General features: G+C 45.4%; 1 long non-coding RNA gene across 1 annotated transcript in view; it reads left to right on the top strand.

The window, feature by feature from the left end:
- LOC142068557 (uncharacterized) overlaps positions 1–16,478 on the top strand; it is a 44,200-nt gene extending 27,722 nt beyond the window's left edge. The window contains exon 3 of the long non-coding RNA XR_012664395.1: positions 14,889–16,478. This is a non-coding gene — a long non-coding RNA (uncharacterized LOC142068557). The remainder of the gene's footprint in view (positions 1–14,888) is intronic.
- The last annotated feature ends 621 nt before the right edge of the window (positions 16,479–17,099 follow it).

Genomic DNA, 17,099 nt, shown 5'->3' with positions numbered 1-17,099 from the left:
GCGGAAAAATTCTATTCAATAACAGTATGAAGCCACCGCATTTGCAACGACATTTGAAGACAAAAATCTGTGTTCATGCGAGTAAGCCAGTAGAATTTTTTCAAAGAAAGCTTTCTTGCCAGCTTGAAATAAAAAAGCTTTTGTAAGCATTATACTATCTGCAAGTATTGCAAGTAGTTTTTAAGTGAGATGAAACTTGGGGTATGCAAGACAAATCAGACTTCTGAAAGGGGTACAATAGTCTGGAAAGTTAGAGAACCACTGCATTAAGGATTCAAAGAATGAGGATAAAACTGCAAAAGTGTGATTTGGTTGTGTTAATTCATGTTCACTGCTGAAGCACTTTCCAGAGCAGTGTAGCAAGAAGGCATGACCTCCCTCGGAGATTGACGGCGAGGGAGGGCTGCTGCCCACCCCCTGGTGGGCAGAACCACATAAGGGTCCAGCCTGCCCTGCCAGAAGCAGAAGGGCAGGACAGGAAAAGGAAGGATAAAAGACTGGCTCCTGCAGCTCAGTTGAGCCAGAGCTGCCATGGGAGACAGATACATCCTGCCTGCTGCTGGAGCCTGCAGAGGAGCCCCGCCGTATTGGGACTGGCCAGAGCTCCCAGGGCCACCAGCCACTGAGACACCAAGGAGCTGGGGGCTGCTGCTGGCCACCAACCCTGGTGCGACAGAGGACACCCACAACATGGAGGTACCAAATCCTGGGGACGTAGGTAGTAGCCCAGGGGCAGCTGACTGCAGGCTGGCTGTGTTGCTTTCTGAGTACAGGTCAGTGTGTTGTGGTTGGATTCCCCGCTGACCCAGTGGCAGAACTCTGCGCCACTGTTGGGGCCCTGGGCTGGCACCTGATGTAGTCGTGGGCCTGGGGCCCCCTGCCACCCCACCCCTGGGGTGGCAGCCTCCCCATATTTGGCCAGGAGGCCTGTGTCTGGTGCTCACCCCTGCCTGAGCCCCTAGACTGTTTGCTGCCCTGCCCTGACTGAGGGCCTGGGCTCACAGACCCGTTGCTGGTCTGCCCTGACTGCAGGCCAGAGCCTCTGACTGTTTTTTGCTCCGTACTGCCTGAGGGCCTGGGCTCCGGGACTTTTTATTGCTCTGTCTGGCCTAAGAGCCTGAACACTAGAAGCAGCTGATTTCCCCCTGTTGAGATCACCTTTATAGGTGCGTGACAGCGAGGAGGTGTGGCCTCCCTCAGAGATTGATGGCGAGGGATGGCCATGTACTCCTACAAGCAGTGGCTCCCTCAAAACCAGAGAAGACTTTAGAGACAGAGATGCAATCTCATGTAAATCTGACTGTAAAATAAGTTCCCATAGCTAACAGTAAACTGCAACAAATAAGAGAGAAATCAGAGAATCATTGGGAATCCTTAAAGAGGTGATAATTAAAGGGTGGCCTGGAGAAATAAGCAGTTGCTGTCCAAGTATAAGAGACTGTTGGAACTGCAGACATAAACTTACTGTTAATGATGGGGTGATTTTCAATGGCAGTACGGATGTAATTCCAACGAATCTCTGAAAAGAACTGCTACAGAAGATCCATGAGGGTCATTTAGGAATTGAGAAGTGCAAACAATGAGCACGAGAGAAGCTGTACTGGCCATGGATCAATCATAACATTACTAATGTGGTAGGAAACTGCTTTTCATGCTTGAAATGCAAGCCATGCCAACTGGCAGAGCCACTGAGACCGCATCCAGTTCCACAAAGGCCTTATGAGTCGGTAGGCACTGAATTATTTACCTGGCAATCAAAGGATTATTTAATAGACACAGATTATTATTCTCTGTATCCAGAAATTTACACACTGCACAGCACTAATAGTAAGTTAGTGATAGCCAGCATGAAGGGAATCTTCTCCAGGCATGGAATTCCAGATGAAGTCTTTAGTGGTAATGGACCACAATTTTCCAGTGCAGATTTAAGGCAATTGTCATAGATTGGGATTTTCATCACAAAACATCAAGTCCAGTTATCCCCAATCAAATGGACTTTTGGAAAGGTCCATACGGACAATAAAGAACCTTATGAAAAAGACTTTTGACAGCGGGGGTGATTTATATAAAGTGTTAATGGTACACCAAAATACACCCCTGGAGAATGGCTTTTCTCCAGTTCACCTGTTAATGGGAAGAAGGATCAGATCTAATTTACCAATTACTGATACCCTGCTGAAATCTCATAACAATGAAACCATACAGAAGATGAAAGAAAATCAGAAATGGAAGAAGAAATACTATTTTGACAAAAGGGCCCTTTATCTCCTATCTCTTAACCCAGGTGATAGAATGTGCCTGAGGAATCACACCTCTAATACTTGGACCCAAAGAGGTACAGTTAAAGAACAGCTGCATCCATTTTATGTAGTCCAGACAGACCACGGGACACATTTGGATGTAATCAAAAGGATCTACGAATAATCCCAGAAAGTTTCAATGAATGGACAGTAGATGTGGACTTTGGCACTTCCCATCTGATTGTGCATTGATGATAAAGGATCAAAAGAGAAACTGTCAAGGAAAAAGAGAGCAACTCAGGCTCAAATGAAAAGCCGATACTGAAAAGATCAGAGCGGGAGATTAAATGTCCTGAAAGACTCATAGAGTCTTACTAACCTGCACGGAGAAGGGGTGTTTGAGGAAAGTGAGTGGTAAAAAAATGTGTTGGTAACCTCTCCTCTCTGAATGGTTGATACATTGGGGTTTATGGAAATGTACTACATGGGTTGAGGATTTAAAGCATGTGTTATTACATAGGTGTTAGCTGCTTTATATATATGTGTGTGTGTGTATGTAAGAGTTACTTTTTTTTCTTTAAGAGGGAAGATGTAGAGATATATTTGTAGAAAATTATAATTTAGAGATGCTCCCTCATAAGGGACAGTATTAATAACGTAGGAATTTGGAGATGTGTCTTGGAGGCAGGGATTGGGAACACCACATGGCTGTTTGCAAGATCTTACTACAGAAGCTCTGCAATTTGTTTTATTAAATTTTTATTCCTTTCTCATTCACTGGTTAAGAACCCCAAGATCATTGCAATGAGACTTCTTCTTCAAGTGCTTGCTCATGTCGATTCCATGCTAGGCGTGTGCATGCCCATGTGCACGGCTGTTGGGAACTTTCCCCTTAGTGGTATCCATAGGGCCGATTGTGGTGCCCCTGGGATCCCCATGCTCGTGCACCGGTATATTGGGTACCACCGGCCCTGGGCCCTCTCACTTCCTTCTTACCGCCCATAATGGTTGTTGAAATGCTCCTTGCTCTTGCAAGTTCCCTAGTGGTATTTGTTCTTGGACTCTGAGTTTTTTCCTTGTAAACAGTTTAAAGTAGTGAATAGTGTTTTAATTAGTTAGTTATTAGTGGGAGTCCCATCAGGGACATAGCCCCAGGGATGGGGAATGCCCTGGTCCCCAGGATTTAAGCTGTGTGCCGCATGTCACAAACCTATGCCAGTTAGTGACCCACACACAAGCTGCCTTAAGTGTCTCGGGGAGGCACATGTTAGAGAGAAGTGCAGGATCTATAAAAGTTTCAGATCTCGGACTCTCAAAGACAGGGACATTGAGCTGAAAGCCCTGTTGAGGGAGGTGGCCCTATGACCCGTGTCAGAAATGTGCCACTCCAGCTCGCACCGAGCACATCAGCCTTGGTGTGGAGTGCTCCACTGGCACCAGACCCTTCCGGGTGCTGTCCCCCATTCCCAAGAAGAGCCACAAAAAGTCGTAGTTGGATAGAAGTCATTCTTTGGCACCACAGACAGCTACACGGAGTCTCCAAATGAGACAAATTCCGTGTGTGGCCACTTGTCATCCCCGGAGAAGCAACAGACAGGGGGACAGGGATGCCGCCTAGGGCACCGAGTCCAATTTGGGACCCGCCACCAACTCCCAGGCCCCCTTGACACTGGATGCCTTTCATGCTGTGAGGGACCTGATGTCTCTCCCAGTGCTGCCCACACCTCGAGACCTGTGCCCAATTTCGGGAGAGTCCTTGAGAGTGGTCCCCTCTAAGGGTAAACCCTTGATGAGGCCACCGTCTTGGTCTTTGATGTGGCACCGATGGTTGTCACAGCACTGGTCACCAGCTTGACACTCCCCATCGCGGCGGCATCGTTTGCTGGCCTCCCGGTCTCCACCCTCCTGGCACTGGTCAGTGTATCTTCGCCACTGAGGCACCAGCGTGGCACCGATCTTCAGCCCACCACAGCCACCAGCAAGAGGCAGCAACAGCTCCACCCTACTCTCCCTGCAGGAGTTGCTGGCACTGTTCCTATGGGCCAGACTTCACTGCAGGCCCGCAATTGGGTCCATGGCCATCTGCTCAGTGGCCACCCCAATGGCAGTATTGGAACCCCTAGGTTCCTTCTCATGCCAGGCATATATTCCCAGGAGGTGTCCTCAGTAGTTTGAGGGACGGGCTCCAACACATCTGGCACCAGAGATCTACTCGGAACTGGACTCCAGTACCGAAACCCTGGCGGTCCTGGCACAGTCGGCCCCAGTGGTGGAGGGAGAACCTGCCACACCACCTTTGCCTGCCTCCTCCTCCTCTTCCACCGACGAGGCGGTGGCTGGACCAGCCAGCCTACTACTGCCTGACGATTTTCGGCCCATCAAGAACTCCTCAAGAGAACAGCAATCTAGAGCTAGAGATTGAGTAGCTCAAGGAGCTGACCAATAGCCTTTCTCATATTCTGGCTGCGGCAGCTCCATCCAAGGTGGCCCTAACAGTGCATAATGGTGTGTTAAAACTTGTCAAAGCACTGTGGGAAATGCCACCATCTCTATCCCCAACATCTAAAAGGGCAGAGAAAAAGTACTGTGTCCCTACCCTGGGCTTCGAGTACATGTACTCTCACCCACTCCCAGGGTCACTGGTGGTCTCAGCCACCAACGAACAGGACAAATGGTAGTGCAACCCCTAAAAATAAAGATGCCAAGAAACTTGACCTTTTTGGTAGAAAAGTGTATTCTACTGCCAGTCTGCAACTACGTATCACCAGTCAGCATGCATTGCTGGGGCAATACGATTACAACACTTGGGACTTGATGACCAAGTTCAAGGACTCTCTGCCTCAGGAGTCAAGGCAGGAGTTCTTGGCTATCTTGGAAGAGGGAAAGGCAGTGGCCAGGGTTTCTCTTCAAGTGGTGTTAGACATGGCTGATTTGGTAGCACGGTCAACTGTGTTGACCATCTCCATGCAATGCAGTTCATGGCTGCAGTCCTCAGGGCTTGCGAACAAGGTCCAGCTGTCCATCCAGGACTTCCTCTTTGAGGGCAACACCCTGTTTTCACAGCAGATGGACATCAAGCTGCACAGGCTAAAGGACTTGAGGGCCACCCTGTGCTCCCTTGGGCTTTACACATCTCTGACCTCAAGAAGATACTTCCAGGCACCTTCGTTGCTGCCCAGATACTTGTATCCACCCCGACAAAACTCCTATAGGAGGAAAGACAGAGGCTTTAAATGCTGTCAATCTTCCCCATCCTCAACCCCACAGTTGGGTCCCACTTGCCACCTGGGTGGCCTGCAACAGACATTTTGAGGGTGTGCCTGAGGGTAACACACTGGATTCACCCCACGATCCAGCCCCCTTTTGTTTTTGGACTGGTTGTCCCCGTTCCTTTCTGCATGTGTAACCAACGCACCTCCAGGGTGTGGTGTTCTGTCCCATCTAGTGGCACTGAGGGGTGGAGGGGAAAGAGAGAGAGAGAGAGAGAGAAAATGAGTCTGTTCTACAGACTTAGTTTTCAGCCAGTTGGCTTTTAACTCATGCGGTGGAGGCTCATGCACTGAGCTCCAGAGGTCCCAGATTTGATCCTGGCTGCTGGCGCCCGGTCTATTGACTTTACGCATGCTCAACAACATAATGTCTGATTACACCCTGCAGTTCTTCTCCAACCCTCCGCTGTCCCTCTTCAGGCACCCTTCTCACGAGAGACTTCTCATCCAGGAGGTGAAACCCCTCCTATAGGTAGGGGCCGTAGAGGAAGTTCCTCAAAATATGAAGGGAAAAGGGTTTTATTCCCACTATTTTGTAATCCCAAGGGAGGCCTCAGACCTATCCTAGACCTTTGTCGCCTCAACATATAGCTCAAAAAATTGAAGTTCTGCATCGTCTCTCTGGCCTCCATCATCCCCTCTCCGGATCCAGGAGATTGGTATCCTGCCCTCAACTTAAAGGATTCATATTTCTGTTTTCCAAGGTCACAGGAGATTCTCCTATTTGTAGTGGGCCAGCACCATTACCAATTTACAGCACTGTCCTTTGGTCTTTGGTCTGCTCCATGGGTCTTCACAAAGTGTGGTGGTGGTAGTGGCTGCTTACCTGAGGCGGCGAGGGGTGCAGATCTACCCATACCCTGACAACTGGCTTGTCAGAGGTAGGTCATGAGCCCAGGTTCAACACAGCCTTGATCTGGGCCACCTGTCAGGAGCTAGGCCTGCTTATAAACGAGCAGAAATCAACTCTGACCCCTGTTCAGCAGATAGAGTTTATAGGAGCAGTACTTGATTCTACCCAGGTGTAATGGTTCTTCCTCACCACTGCGGTGCCTCCTGTTGGTCGTTCTGGGAATTAGCTCAGTCTTTTTGCTGGGCACCCTCCTCCAGTGGTGTCTCGCCTGCCGTCACTTCTGCTCCATACCCGCATCACCTAAAGGTTTGCAGTGTCCTCTTTAGGACACAGCCCTATGGCTGTGCTCCATTCCATTCTTCCCCGCTTCTGGGGAGCGGAATTCCTCTGTCCAGCCACTTGCCTATGTGGCCGACTGCAGCCCAAGGTTCTAGCCACTTGGATCAGTGGCAAACTACAGCCCTTCACTGGCCATTCCCCTCAGTGACAAGTAGGGGCAAGGGTGGTGGGGAAGACACAGGCCTGCCCACTATTCCGGGTCTCGACCCAGGGACCCTCTAGGTAGCAGCCACATGCTGCATCTCCTTCAACGCCAGCTGTCTGTTTCCCTGGGCCACTTCCCCAGAGCCCTAGCACCTTCTCTGCCCTGTATCCAGGCTTCAGTCTTTCAGCCAGTCAGGCTGGAGCTCCCTCTCACTCCCCTGACCAGGCCCACCACTGCTCTGTCCAGTTCCCTCAGCCCTTCAGGGACCCAGTCCTTTCTCCCTGAGCTCCCAAGAGGGAACTGACTCCTCTGCCCTGCACCTCTCTTTATATATGGGCCTGCTCTGCCCTGATTGGCTGCTCCTTGCAGACTCTCACTGATTGGCTGTCTGCTGCACAGCCTCCCTAGGGCTGCTTTTAACCCTTTCTCCACCAGTGTGGGGAAGACGCCCCATCACACACCCTCCCCCTTAAGACAATTCCCTGTGGCGGGGAGGATTCTATCTCCCCAGCTTCCCTCTCATCTGGGCCAGCAGGGAATCTCTTTCCTGCTGTAGGTTCTCCACTGTCTGGAGCAACCTGCTTCCCTCTTCCAGGGTTTGGGTCCCCACCATAGCCTTCTCGGCTTTCGTGTGGGTTCTCCCTTCTGTTTGGGTCCCCACCAAAGCCTGTGCCGCTCCGGTGTGGGTTCCCCTTTTTATCTGAGGCCTCTCTGCCCCAGCCGATCTTTCTCTGATGGTCCTGGTCCTCACTGCCACTCTCTTTTGGCCAGTCTCAGCCTGAGCCCGTGTCTCAGACATTCTCCCCTTCTGCCTCTGGAGGCAATGCCATTTTATATGGCCCTCTTGGTGGCATTGGATGCACTCCTCGTGTTTTCCATTGGCCATGGCCTTCTCCACACCTACCCCTGGCATAGCCCCTCCCTCAGGGCTAGCCTGGGCCCTGCAAGTCCCGTGCGGGCACTCCCTCTTCAGGTGCCCTGGCTTCCTAGTGCCCCAGGCCCAACACGCCCATTGCTCTCCTGTTTGTTTCACAGAAGGGCCTCTATTGGGCTTCTCTTCCTTAGTCTCTGGGTGGAGCCTCCATGCCCCATCCCGGTATGGGCACTCCCTTCTGAAGTGTCCCGGTCGCCCACAGGCGAAACAATTTCTTGGCCCAGATACCAGCCTCTGGCCCCTGGTGCCATGGGCCCCCTTCCACAGCAGCTGGAACAACCCCCATTGCTGCTTGATGAACCAGTCCACCCAGGCTCTCCAATAGAGTCCATTCCCATGGTCTCCACTTTGAGCCTCTTAAACAGGCAATTGTCCCACACTCCTCTCTCTTCCGCCTTGTATCAGGGGTGACTACATGCCTGCATTCTCCACCATGTGTAGCGGTTCCGCCTCACCATCGTGGCGCCTCCTGCTGGTCGTTATGAGAATTAGCTCAGTCTTTTCGCAGGGCACCCTTCTCTGGCGGTGTGTCTCCTGCTGTCACTTCTCCTCCAGACTGCTCCGGACCTGTGTTGCCTCAAGCATCGTGACGTCCTCTTCAGGACATAGCCCTCCAGCCGTGCCTCACACCGGGTCAGGGCCTTTCTGCCAGAGGCATGATTCCAGGTCACGTTGGACCTCATCATACATATAAGATCCCATCCACTCATGACCGCCTGGGTATGCCTCAAGCTGCTGGGCCACATGGCAGCATGTACATACATGGTCCAACATTCGCATCTATGCCTCAGACCCCTGCAGATGTGGCTGGTGTCAGTCTATGCTCCTGACAGACAAGATTTGGACCCAGTGGTCACAGTCCCATCGCACATCCTTTCATCCCTGCCTTGGTGGACAGACCAGTTGGTGTTGGAGGGGATTCCCTTCATGACCCCATCTCCATCAGTGATAGTGGTCTCTGATGTCTCAGATCTGGGGTGGGGAGCCCACGTCGATGACCTCAATACACAAGATCTCTGGTCTCAGGAGGATTGTTCCTTCCATATAAATGTCAGGGAACTTAGGGCAATACGCTTAGCTTGCCAGGCATTTCTTCCCTACCGGATGGGAAGAGTTGTTCAAATCCTGATAGACAATACCGCTGCGATGTTCTATATCAACAGGCAAGGTGGAGCTCTCTTGTCAGCCCTGTGCCAAGGCCCAAGAGACTATCTGGTTATGGGACTTCTGTGTGCAGCATGCCATTGATCTCATGGCTTCACACCTCCCGGAGCCAGGAATTCGCGGGCTCATCTCTTCAGCACATCCTTCTTGTCTCGCCACAAGCGGTCACAAGCGGTTTACCAGAGGTGGTAAATGTGATTTTCAGAGGCGGGGGACTCCCTGGGTGGACCAGTTTGCGTCCAAACTGAACAGGACGAGTCAGCAGTTTTGTTCATTTTGTGGGTCGACAGGGGCATGTGAATAAAAATACCCACCAAATCTATTATTTTTACATAATCTCATTATTTTCCAGTCTCATGATTTTTGGTGAGCGTGATTCTTGGTATTTGAACATTTGGGGTTGGCAATACTATGGAAGTGACTTGAAAGCGTTGGTTTCACTCCTGTTTAAAGTCATTTTCTAGTCTATTATTTGTAGTGGGGTAACACCCCTAGAGCCCCAGGCAGGTGCAGATAAACTCATGGGGCCTTGCCTTAATAGGATGTTTCCAGAAGTTAAATGATCTATTCCAACCTTGATGAACTGCAAAAAAGTGATAGAAAAAAATCTAGGTTTTTCTACAGTGGTTTCAATTGTTGTAAAGTAAGAATATACATTAATTTTTTAAACCTAACCAGGCTTGCTCTCAAGGGAACCAAGCAAAAAGGAGAAGAAACGAGTTGCCTTGCAAGGACTCCTGCTTGCAACCACAACTCTAGATACAGAAATGAATCAAGCATTAAAGAGAACTAAGAAAAGAAAAAGTTAATCTAACAGCAGAAGCTGATACACTGAGAGCCACTATTCTGACTCAAACACTCCAGATTGTTGAGTCAGAGAAATAATTACATGAAATAAAAGAAGAGCAAAAGAAGCTCGTAGTAGAATTTGAAGAATGGAAACAAAAGGCAATAGATAGAGAAGCTGCAATGAAATTCATCATTTCAGACACAAAAGAGAAAGAATTAAATCATGAAGCATGCAGAAGGAAAATTCATGCACCAAAGAAAGAGTTGAAGGCCAATAAAGGAGCTATAGTGGCAATAAAACCCCTAAGTGGTGAAGAGGTGGAATCTGATGAAGAAGATATGGGTCCTCCTCAGGCCTGCTGACGGGCAGGGGGAGGAGGGGAGCAAAGGGGGCAACTGCTCAGGGGTCTGGGTGATGTAAAAGGGCCAGGGGGCCCCCGGCTGCTACTGCCATGGTGGTGGCCGGGGGCCCCCGTGCTCTTTTAAATCACCCGGGGAGGTGACAGGGCTCCTAGGCGTGAGCGAGGTGGTACCAACGGTGGCCAAGGCAGTCAGGTGGGCATGTGGAAGCCCTGGCCTTGCCAGATGAGCACGCCCAGCAGCGCAGCCGCAGCTCGCTGGGCACCAGCCAGCGCAGCACCTCCCAAATGTCAGGCAGGCCTTTCTAGGGGGCCCATTGACTTTCTGCCGTGGGAAGAGCTGTCCCTAGGGTATGGCGAATCGGGGTGACCATTCTGGTCCGCATGCTTTGTGGGGCCCCATGGGCTGGCGCAATTGGCTAGCGCGGTCAGTCCCGGTGGTGACGGGTCGGTCCCCGAGGTGATGGGTCGGTCCCAGAAGTGACGGATTCATCACTTTCGCCCTGGGCTCCGCACCATCCTAGGGACTGCCCTGGCTCTGGGGCCTGGAATTGCTGTCAGTGGGCCTGGTCCTCCTGGTTATGAATATCCCAAGGAGTCAATTCTGGAATTTTATAACTAACCATGGGAAGAGCAGGAAGAATATCAAAGACCACCTCCCATAGCTCCAATTATTACCTCCATAGTAACCAAAACTACTGCACAAGGAAACGGGGTACAGAAGAGAGGATAGAGGAAAGACCCAACACCCCTGAGCAAATTAAAGCTCTAGGAAAATCCCTGGGTCCTTTGAACAGGAACACAGTGATCGGATGGCTAGCAAAGACAATGGGGATATCTGGATTAACAGGAGGTGATCTCTCTTCATTAATAAAAGAATTAATAAATTCAGATGAATTTGCTGGACTTCCTTACAACATCCAGGGAAGAGGAAAAGGTGATACTGACATAAAGATAAGAAATGTTGAAGTTTTTCTTTCCTGGAGAATATCCAGTGATGTGGTTTCATCAGGAGAAGCAAAGACCAAACGAAAGACCTGAACCGTATAGAAATATAGAAACTAGAAAGAAATTATTGTACAAACATGTGGGAATTATCCCATTGGGATATCAATTGATATGTGATTCCCCACAGTTTAAGAGCATTAATGCTAGGCTTTGATCCAATGATCAGAATGGCGATCAGAAGTTTCACCGCAAAAAGAAAATCACCTTCATGAGAGGCATACAGCTCTTTCTGCTGTTCTTTTTGCACTGTTGTGAAAGTGAAGACACGTTCTACCTTTGTAAACACCTTTTGGCCTCTGGAGGATGTCCCACAGTTCCAAAAGTGACCACTCTGGCCAGCATCTCCGCTGCTCTGACGCCAGGTAAACGGATGTCCACACCTCCCCATGTAAGCCCCAGGAAGTTTGAAACTCCCTTTCCCTTTGCTTGTAGATGTGGCAGGAAAAGTAGCCAGACAGCAGGGGGTTTTTAAAAAAATGCCACCAAAGAAACAAGGAAGTAATGGGGCTGCTGGGATATGAAGCAGTGCATCATGGGGCACTGAGCAGGGACCCAGAATGCCTTCCGCTCACCCCTCCCCCTTCCCACAAGGCCTATCGAGAGAGCTGCACTGTGGGATAGCTGCCCTACAGCGCTGCTCTCATCCGCAATGGAAGTGCTGCTAGTGTAAACACTCTCTGACACCTGAGGAATTAAATGAGTACACAAACCAGGGCTTTTCTTTCACCAGTTCCTTAGCACCCGTGAAATTTACAGTGCAAAAACTCTGCAAGTGTAGACGTACCCTAATATTGAGGGCTATCACGGGAACTGTAGCGTCACATGTTGTAACTCCGTTTAAAACCATGACAGGGAGAGTTATGAGGTTGCCTGAACAATGGTGGGTAATTGGGGCACCTCCAGATGGGTTTCAATCCAGAGTGCTAACAGACAAATGGATGCAGCAATTACTAAAATCTATTGCTGAAATGCATAAACAGATAGTAATAGCGCTTAAAGCGAATGTTCAGCAAATGGATAGGAAGATGGGACCAATCTTGCACCCTCAAGAATGGCAGATAGGTGATATGGTCATGTACAGACAAATAAGAGAAAAAGGCCATATCTTAAGCCCTATATGGGAAGGACCAGTTAGAATAGTTAGTAAACCGAGTCCCACAGTGTATCAATTGGATATCCAACAAGGAAAAAGGAAGGTATCAAAATGGTTTCACTCATTACAGTTGAAAAGGTGGAAGGGAGACCAAAATTAGATACAATGATATTTCTCTTAGTATAGGGATAGGAGAAAGATAAAATAGGAAAAATGCAGAGAGAAGGAATGTTGAATGACATATGGGATGAGGAAGATTGGTGTTCACCTTTCGCTTCCTCTACCTGGACAGAGCAAGAGTTAGAGGAGTTTATGAAAAATTTACCTGTTCTGGAACCAACTACTCAGAGTTCGAGGTTGGACTAATCATGGAAGCTATACTAAATGGAAGGACAACCCCTTCAAGTTATAACTCCTTTATGTAGAGATCAACGTGGAAGACGAATAGTTACAATGTACATAAAGGGGGGAAAGCTATGTCAAGCAGGTTATCTAGACTTGGGATCTTCATACTCTGTGTTAAACAATGTATATAACCTCTCAGATTTTTTTACCCTATATCTCCTCAGATATAGCAGAAGTATGAGGAGTATTAGGAATAAAAAGGGAAATTCCTGTAACAATCCCATTGAAAGTTAAGATAGGGAATAGGGAGATACTTAATATATGTTTTGGAGTCATGAATTTGGGGCTAAATGAACTCGAAATAATGGGGATGGACATCCTTATTGCATTGCGATGTTCAATAGATTTGGATAGAAGTATCTTGTGGGCAAAATAAAGATGATTTTTATCAATAACATATATGTACATACAGATAAAGTAGTGATTTGTCTTTATTATTTTTATTTTGTTAGAGAAAGAAAAGGGAAGAAAGAATAGATAAATAAAATGGCAGCATGATTTGAGGAAATTCCAAATATGGAGGAAGAAGAAATGGGTGATTTGATGGATGATGAAGAAATAAAGAGATTTATTAAATGTAGATATGCCAGTACAGGAACTTATATGACTAGGTGCGCAATGGAGGAAAGAGATACAGAGGAAGAAAGTGGGATGGAGGAAGAAGAAGAGGGAACTCCCCCACTAATTGTGTATCAGATATATTTAGATCAGTATATGAGGCCGATGGTTCCAATCCAAATTATTGGAGGAGAAATTCAAATACTCTGCTTTGTGGATCCTGGATCATTGGTTTTAATGATAAATACAGCAGTAGATGTGGATATTACACAATATATGTCAAGAGACATGTATATGCTTAAGGGTCTATTGGGAGAACAGATACCCATTCCCTAAGTGTTCCTCTATCCATCAACATAGGTATTTGACAGACAGATAATGTGCAATTTGGTTTAGCAAATATGGGAATCAGTAGTAGAGGACTCATTGGCATAGATATTATAAGAAGATTGAATTGTATGATAGATATAAAAGCAAAAGTACTGTGGAATGTTGACTAAGACCATAAGAAGCAAGAAAAAGAAGTATACAATACAGAAGATTCAATTGGGTAATGGATGAATGTTAAGTGTAGTAATAAGAGTAATCATAAGCATAGAGCGTTAGCTATAAAATAAGTTTAGTAATAATAAATAAGTTCAGTGTAATAAGTAAGATGAACAGTAATATCTGTAAGTATAGAAATAAGTTATACTAACAATAGGATAATAAAAATTAGGACTAATAGTAAGTGTAGAAATAAGCTGAACTAACAATAAGATAATAAGTTAGTGATTAGTAAAATAATAACACTTTTGTTTTAAAAATAAGAGAGGAAAAGGTAGAGAGACCGACAAAGAAAAGAAAGGAAGTAAGAAAGAATATGGCTGAAAATTGGTTCAGAAATATCCCAGGGATAGACAAGGAGGAAATAATAAACTTAATGAACATGCCCGATTAGGAACTGGAGGAAATAATCAAAGATATAGAGAATATAGAGGAAGAAGAGGAGGATAGTGGATATAGTGGTGTAGAAGAATCAGAAAATGAAGAAGCAATACCCCAAATAATAATTATGCCATTATTTTTAAACCAAACTAGAAAGCCATTAGTTCCAATTATTTTTAATAATCTCAATATCAAAGTAGGAATGTTGTGTCATATTGATTTGAGCTCAACCCTATCAATTTTAAACATCAATATGGAAGTTGATCTAATGCCATTTGTCTCACAGGAGTTTTGTGTGATAAATGTAGTGGGAGGACAAATTTTTATTCCATTAAGTGTGCCAATATCGATTAACATAGGCCAAAGACAAGTGAACACTAGATTCAGTTTTATGCATAGAGAAGCGGCAGCATATGGAATTATAGGGATTGACATAATAGAAGTACTGAATTGTTTTACTGATGTCAACAACCAGGTGTTATGGAGCAGAATTTAATGTTCTCTGTTTAATGTTATTGTTATAGAAATGTTTCAGAAGCATTTTTTTATAATATATGATAATTGCTAATGATAGGGAAATATTAAAGTAAACTTAACTAAGGAAAAATATATATATATGAAAAATAATAAATAAATATTGTTATACTTAAGAAATAATAAAAGAAAGATATTGTTAGTACCGAGAAGAATGTAGCTATATTTTATGCAAAGGAATTTTGTTTTACCATTAAGTTTTTATATTACTAAAATAAAAGATAAATTTGTCTGAAAAAGAATACCATCTCTCTCTCTTTATATCTTTCAGAAGCGGAAGCCAAATGGTAGAAGATCCGGTTCTATTCATCTTGGCTCTTCTGGGTATTTGTGTCTACAGGATTCTGCTATGGTGGTGCGGTCAAAACACCAATGATCCAATGGGCCAAGTCCCATCCCAATTATAAGGATTTGGCTAATAGTACTGAGGAATGTGTTTTCAAAATCCCAAAATTAAAGAATACAGCAATAAAAGTAGTAATGAGGCCTGTTCGATTTATAGAGTTTATGGCACAAAATCATATGGGTAGGGTACTCATCAGAGATGTCCACAAATATAATATTTTATTCAGAGATCAAGGAAAGGGAGTATTGATGTGGCAGAGGTGTGATGAGAAATCACCACAACCTTCAAATTGTACATGGAAATCTGATGAAGGAATGGGAACCATACATGATAGAGTAATTAGGGTCGAACTGTGGCAGTGTGCACTATTAGAAGGATTAAAGATAATTGCACGCTAGCCGAATCTGTTAGTAAGTGCAGAAAAGAGGGTAGATTCAGGTACAGAGACCACAATCAAACCCCAGAAAATGATTATGAAAAGAACAATGAAGGCAAACACAGACACAACACTACAATGGATCAAACCTAATACCACAACCACTGTCAACAGTATTCAAGGATGTAGGTTCACAATTCAAAAGAATGATAGAGCTAAAGCAAAAACCATTATCATGGGTCCTATAAAAGCTATAGAACAAAGTTTGGAAAACAGGAAGTTTATTACAACCTATTATGATGCTAATAAGTACTCCATTACTTATGTCTCCCATGGGTGAGGACACTTAACGACCCATCCAGATTATCATAATTCCCCCAAACCATCAAACTGTGATTGGGATGCTACGGATAAAAGGGGTAAAATATACAGGAAAGTAATAAGAGCATAGCAATGGCAATGTGCAATAATAGAGGGACCTAATGTAATGACATGTTCAGATAATTTGACCATATATCCAAATAAGAATTCTTCATGTGCTGTCATAGCCTGGTATGTCCCTGAGTGGAGTAAGGAGAGTTTAAGAACAATACTCATATTATGGTATCATAATTTTGTTAATATGACAGAAATCCAATTTCAAATTTTGGACCCGCAAGGAGGGGTCAGTAGAATATATATTTGGTGGGAATTATGAGTTGAAATTGTATATAAAAGTCAGATGAAATTAAGATACCATGGTATGCACATATGATAGAAGGTGACATGCGAAAAAGGAAATCTGGGTCAAATTTTATTTCCGTTATTGGTGTGAAGGTACTGCAAATATAAATAAAAGGCGAGGAAGTGGAACATGGAGAATTAACGGTCCTCGTTTTAGTTATTCTTCTCTTTTACGTGGATATCTAAACCTGGGTCAATGGGCTTTGTGTAGCATTGTTTTATGCATATACATTAGGTACTTGTATGTTACATTGTAATAAGTCCAGTGTTATTATATTAGAGGCCTTATGCATATGTATGAAAAGTTCTGTGTGTATTTGTCTCATAGTCTGTTTAATCTTCTGAGTCAAATTGAATGTGTGATCTTTAAAAATAATCCAATTGTGCCTTATTACCCATGATACATTGTAATTATTTTCCTTTCCTTTCTTACTTTACTGAATAATATACATTGTAACCTTTTCCTTTGCTTTCTTGCTTTACTGAATATACTGTAATCACCTTATTTTCGCTCAATAAATAAGACTTTGTTTTTGAAGTATTACTGCTTGTGTGCCTATTCTTGATCAGAAGGCTGTATCCATGTCCTTTCAAGGGTTACCAGGATGGGGAGTCCTCTGCAGGTCGGAGAAAAAACCCCTGGCAATACCATGGCAATTCCTTTAGGATGGATCACCACTTTTCTCCACGTTTCAACAGAATAATTATAAGCAGGCCAGTATTTGGATACCTGAAGTCCAAATAGTGGGGTAACATTACGGTGACACTGCACCCCATATTCTTCACAGTGATATTATTATGATATGATTATGACATAATTATAATGTATTTTATGCAAGATAAGTCATGTGAGGTGTCATTGGAAAAGTTATGATTTTCTGAATATGATTATTCTATTTGTATGCATGTATCATTTTTGTATCTGAAGTTATCAATGTTGACTATGTATTTTAAATATAGTTACACCCGGGTAATGCCCACTAGACAAGATGATTTTAGTCTAGATAGTGAGTGAGGAAGGGCCTATTCAGGGCAAT

This window comes from Caretta caretta, chromosome 1, assembly GCF_965140235.1.
Source record: "Caretta caretta isolate rCarCar2 chromosome 1, rCarCar1.hap1, whole genome shotgun sequence".
NCBI classification, from domain to species: Eukaryota; Metazoa; Chordata; order Testudines; family Cheloniidae; genus Caretta; species Caretta caretta.
The sequence above is the reverse complement of the archived record's forward strand: the minus strand, read 5'-3'. Positions and strand labels throughout refer to the sequence as shown.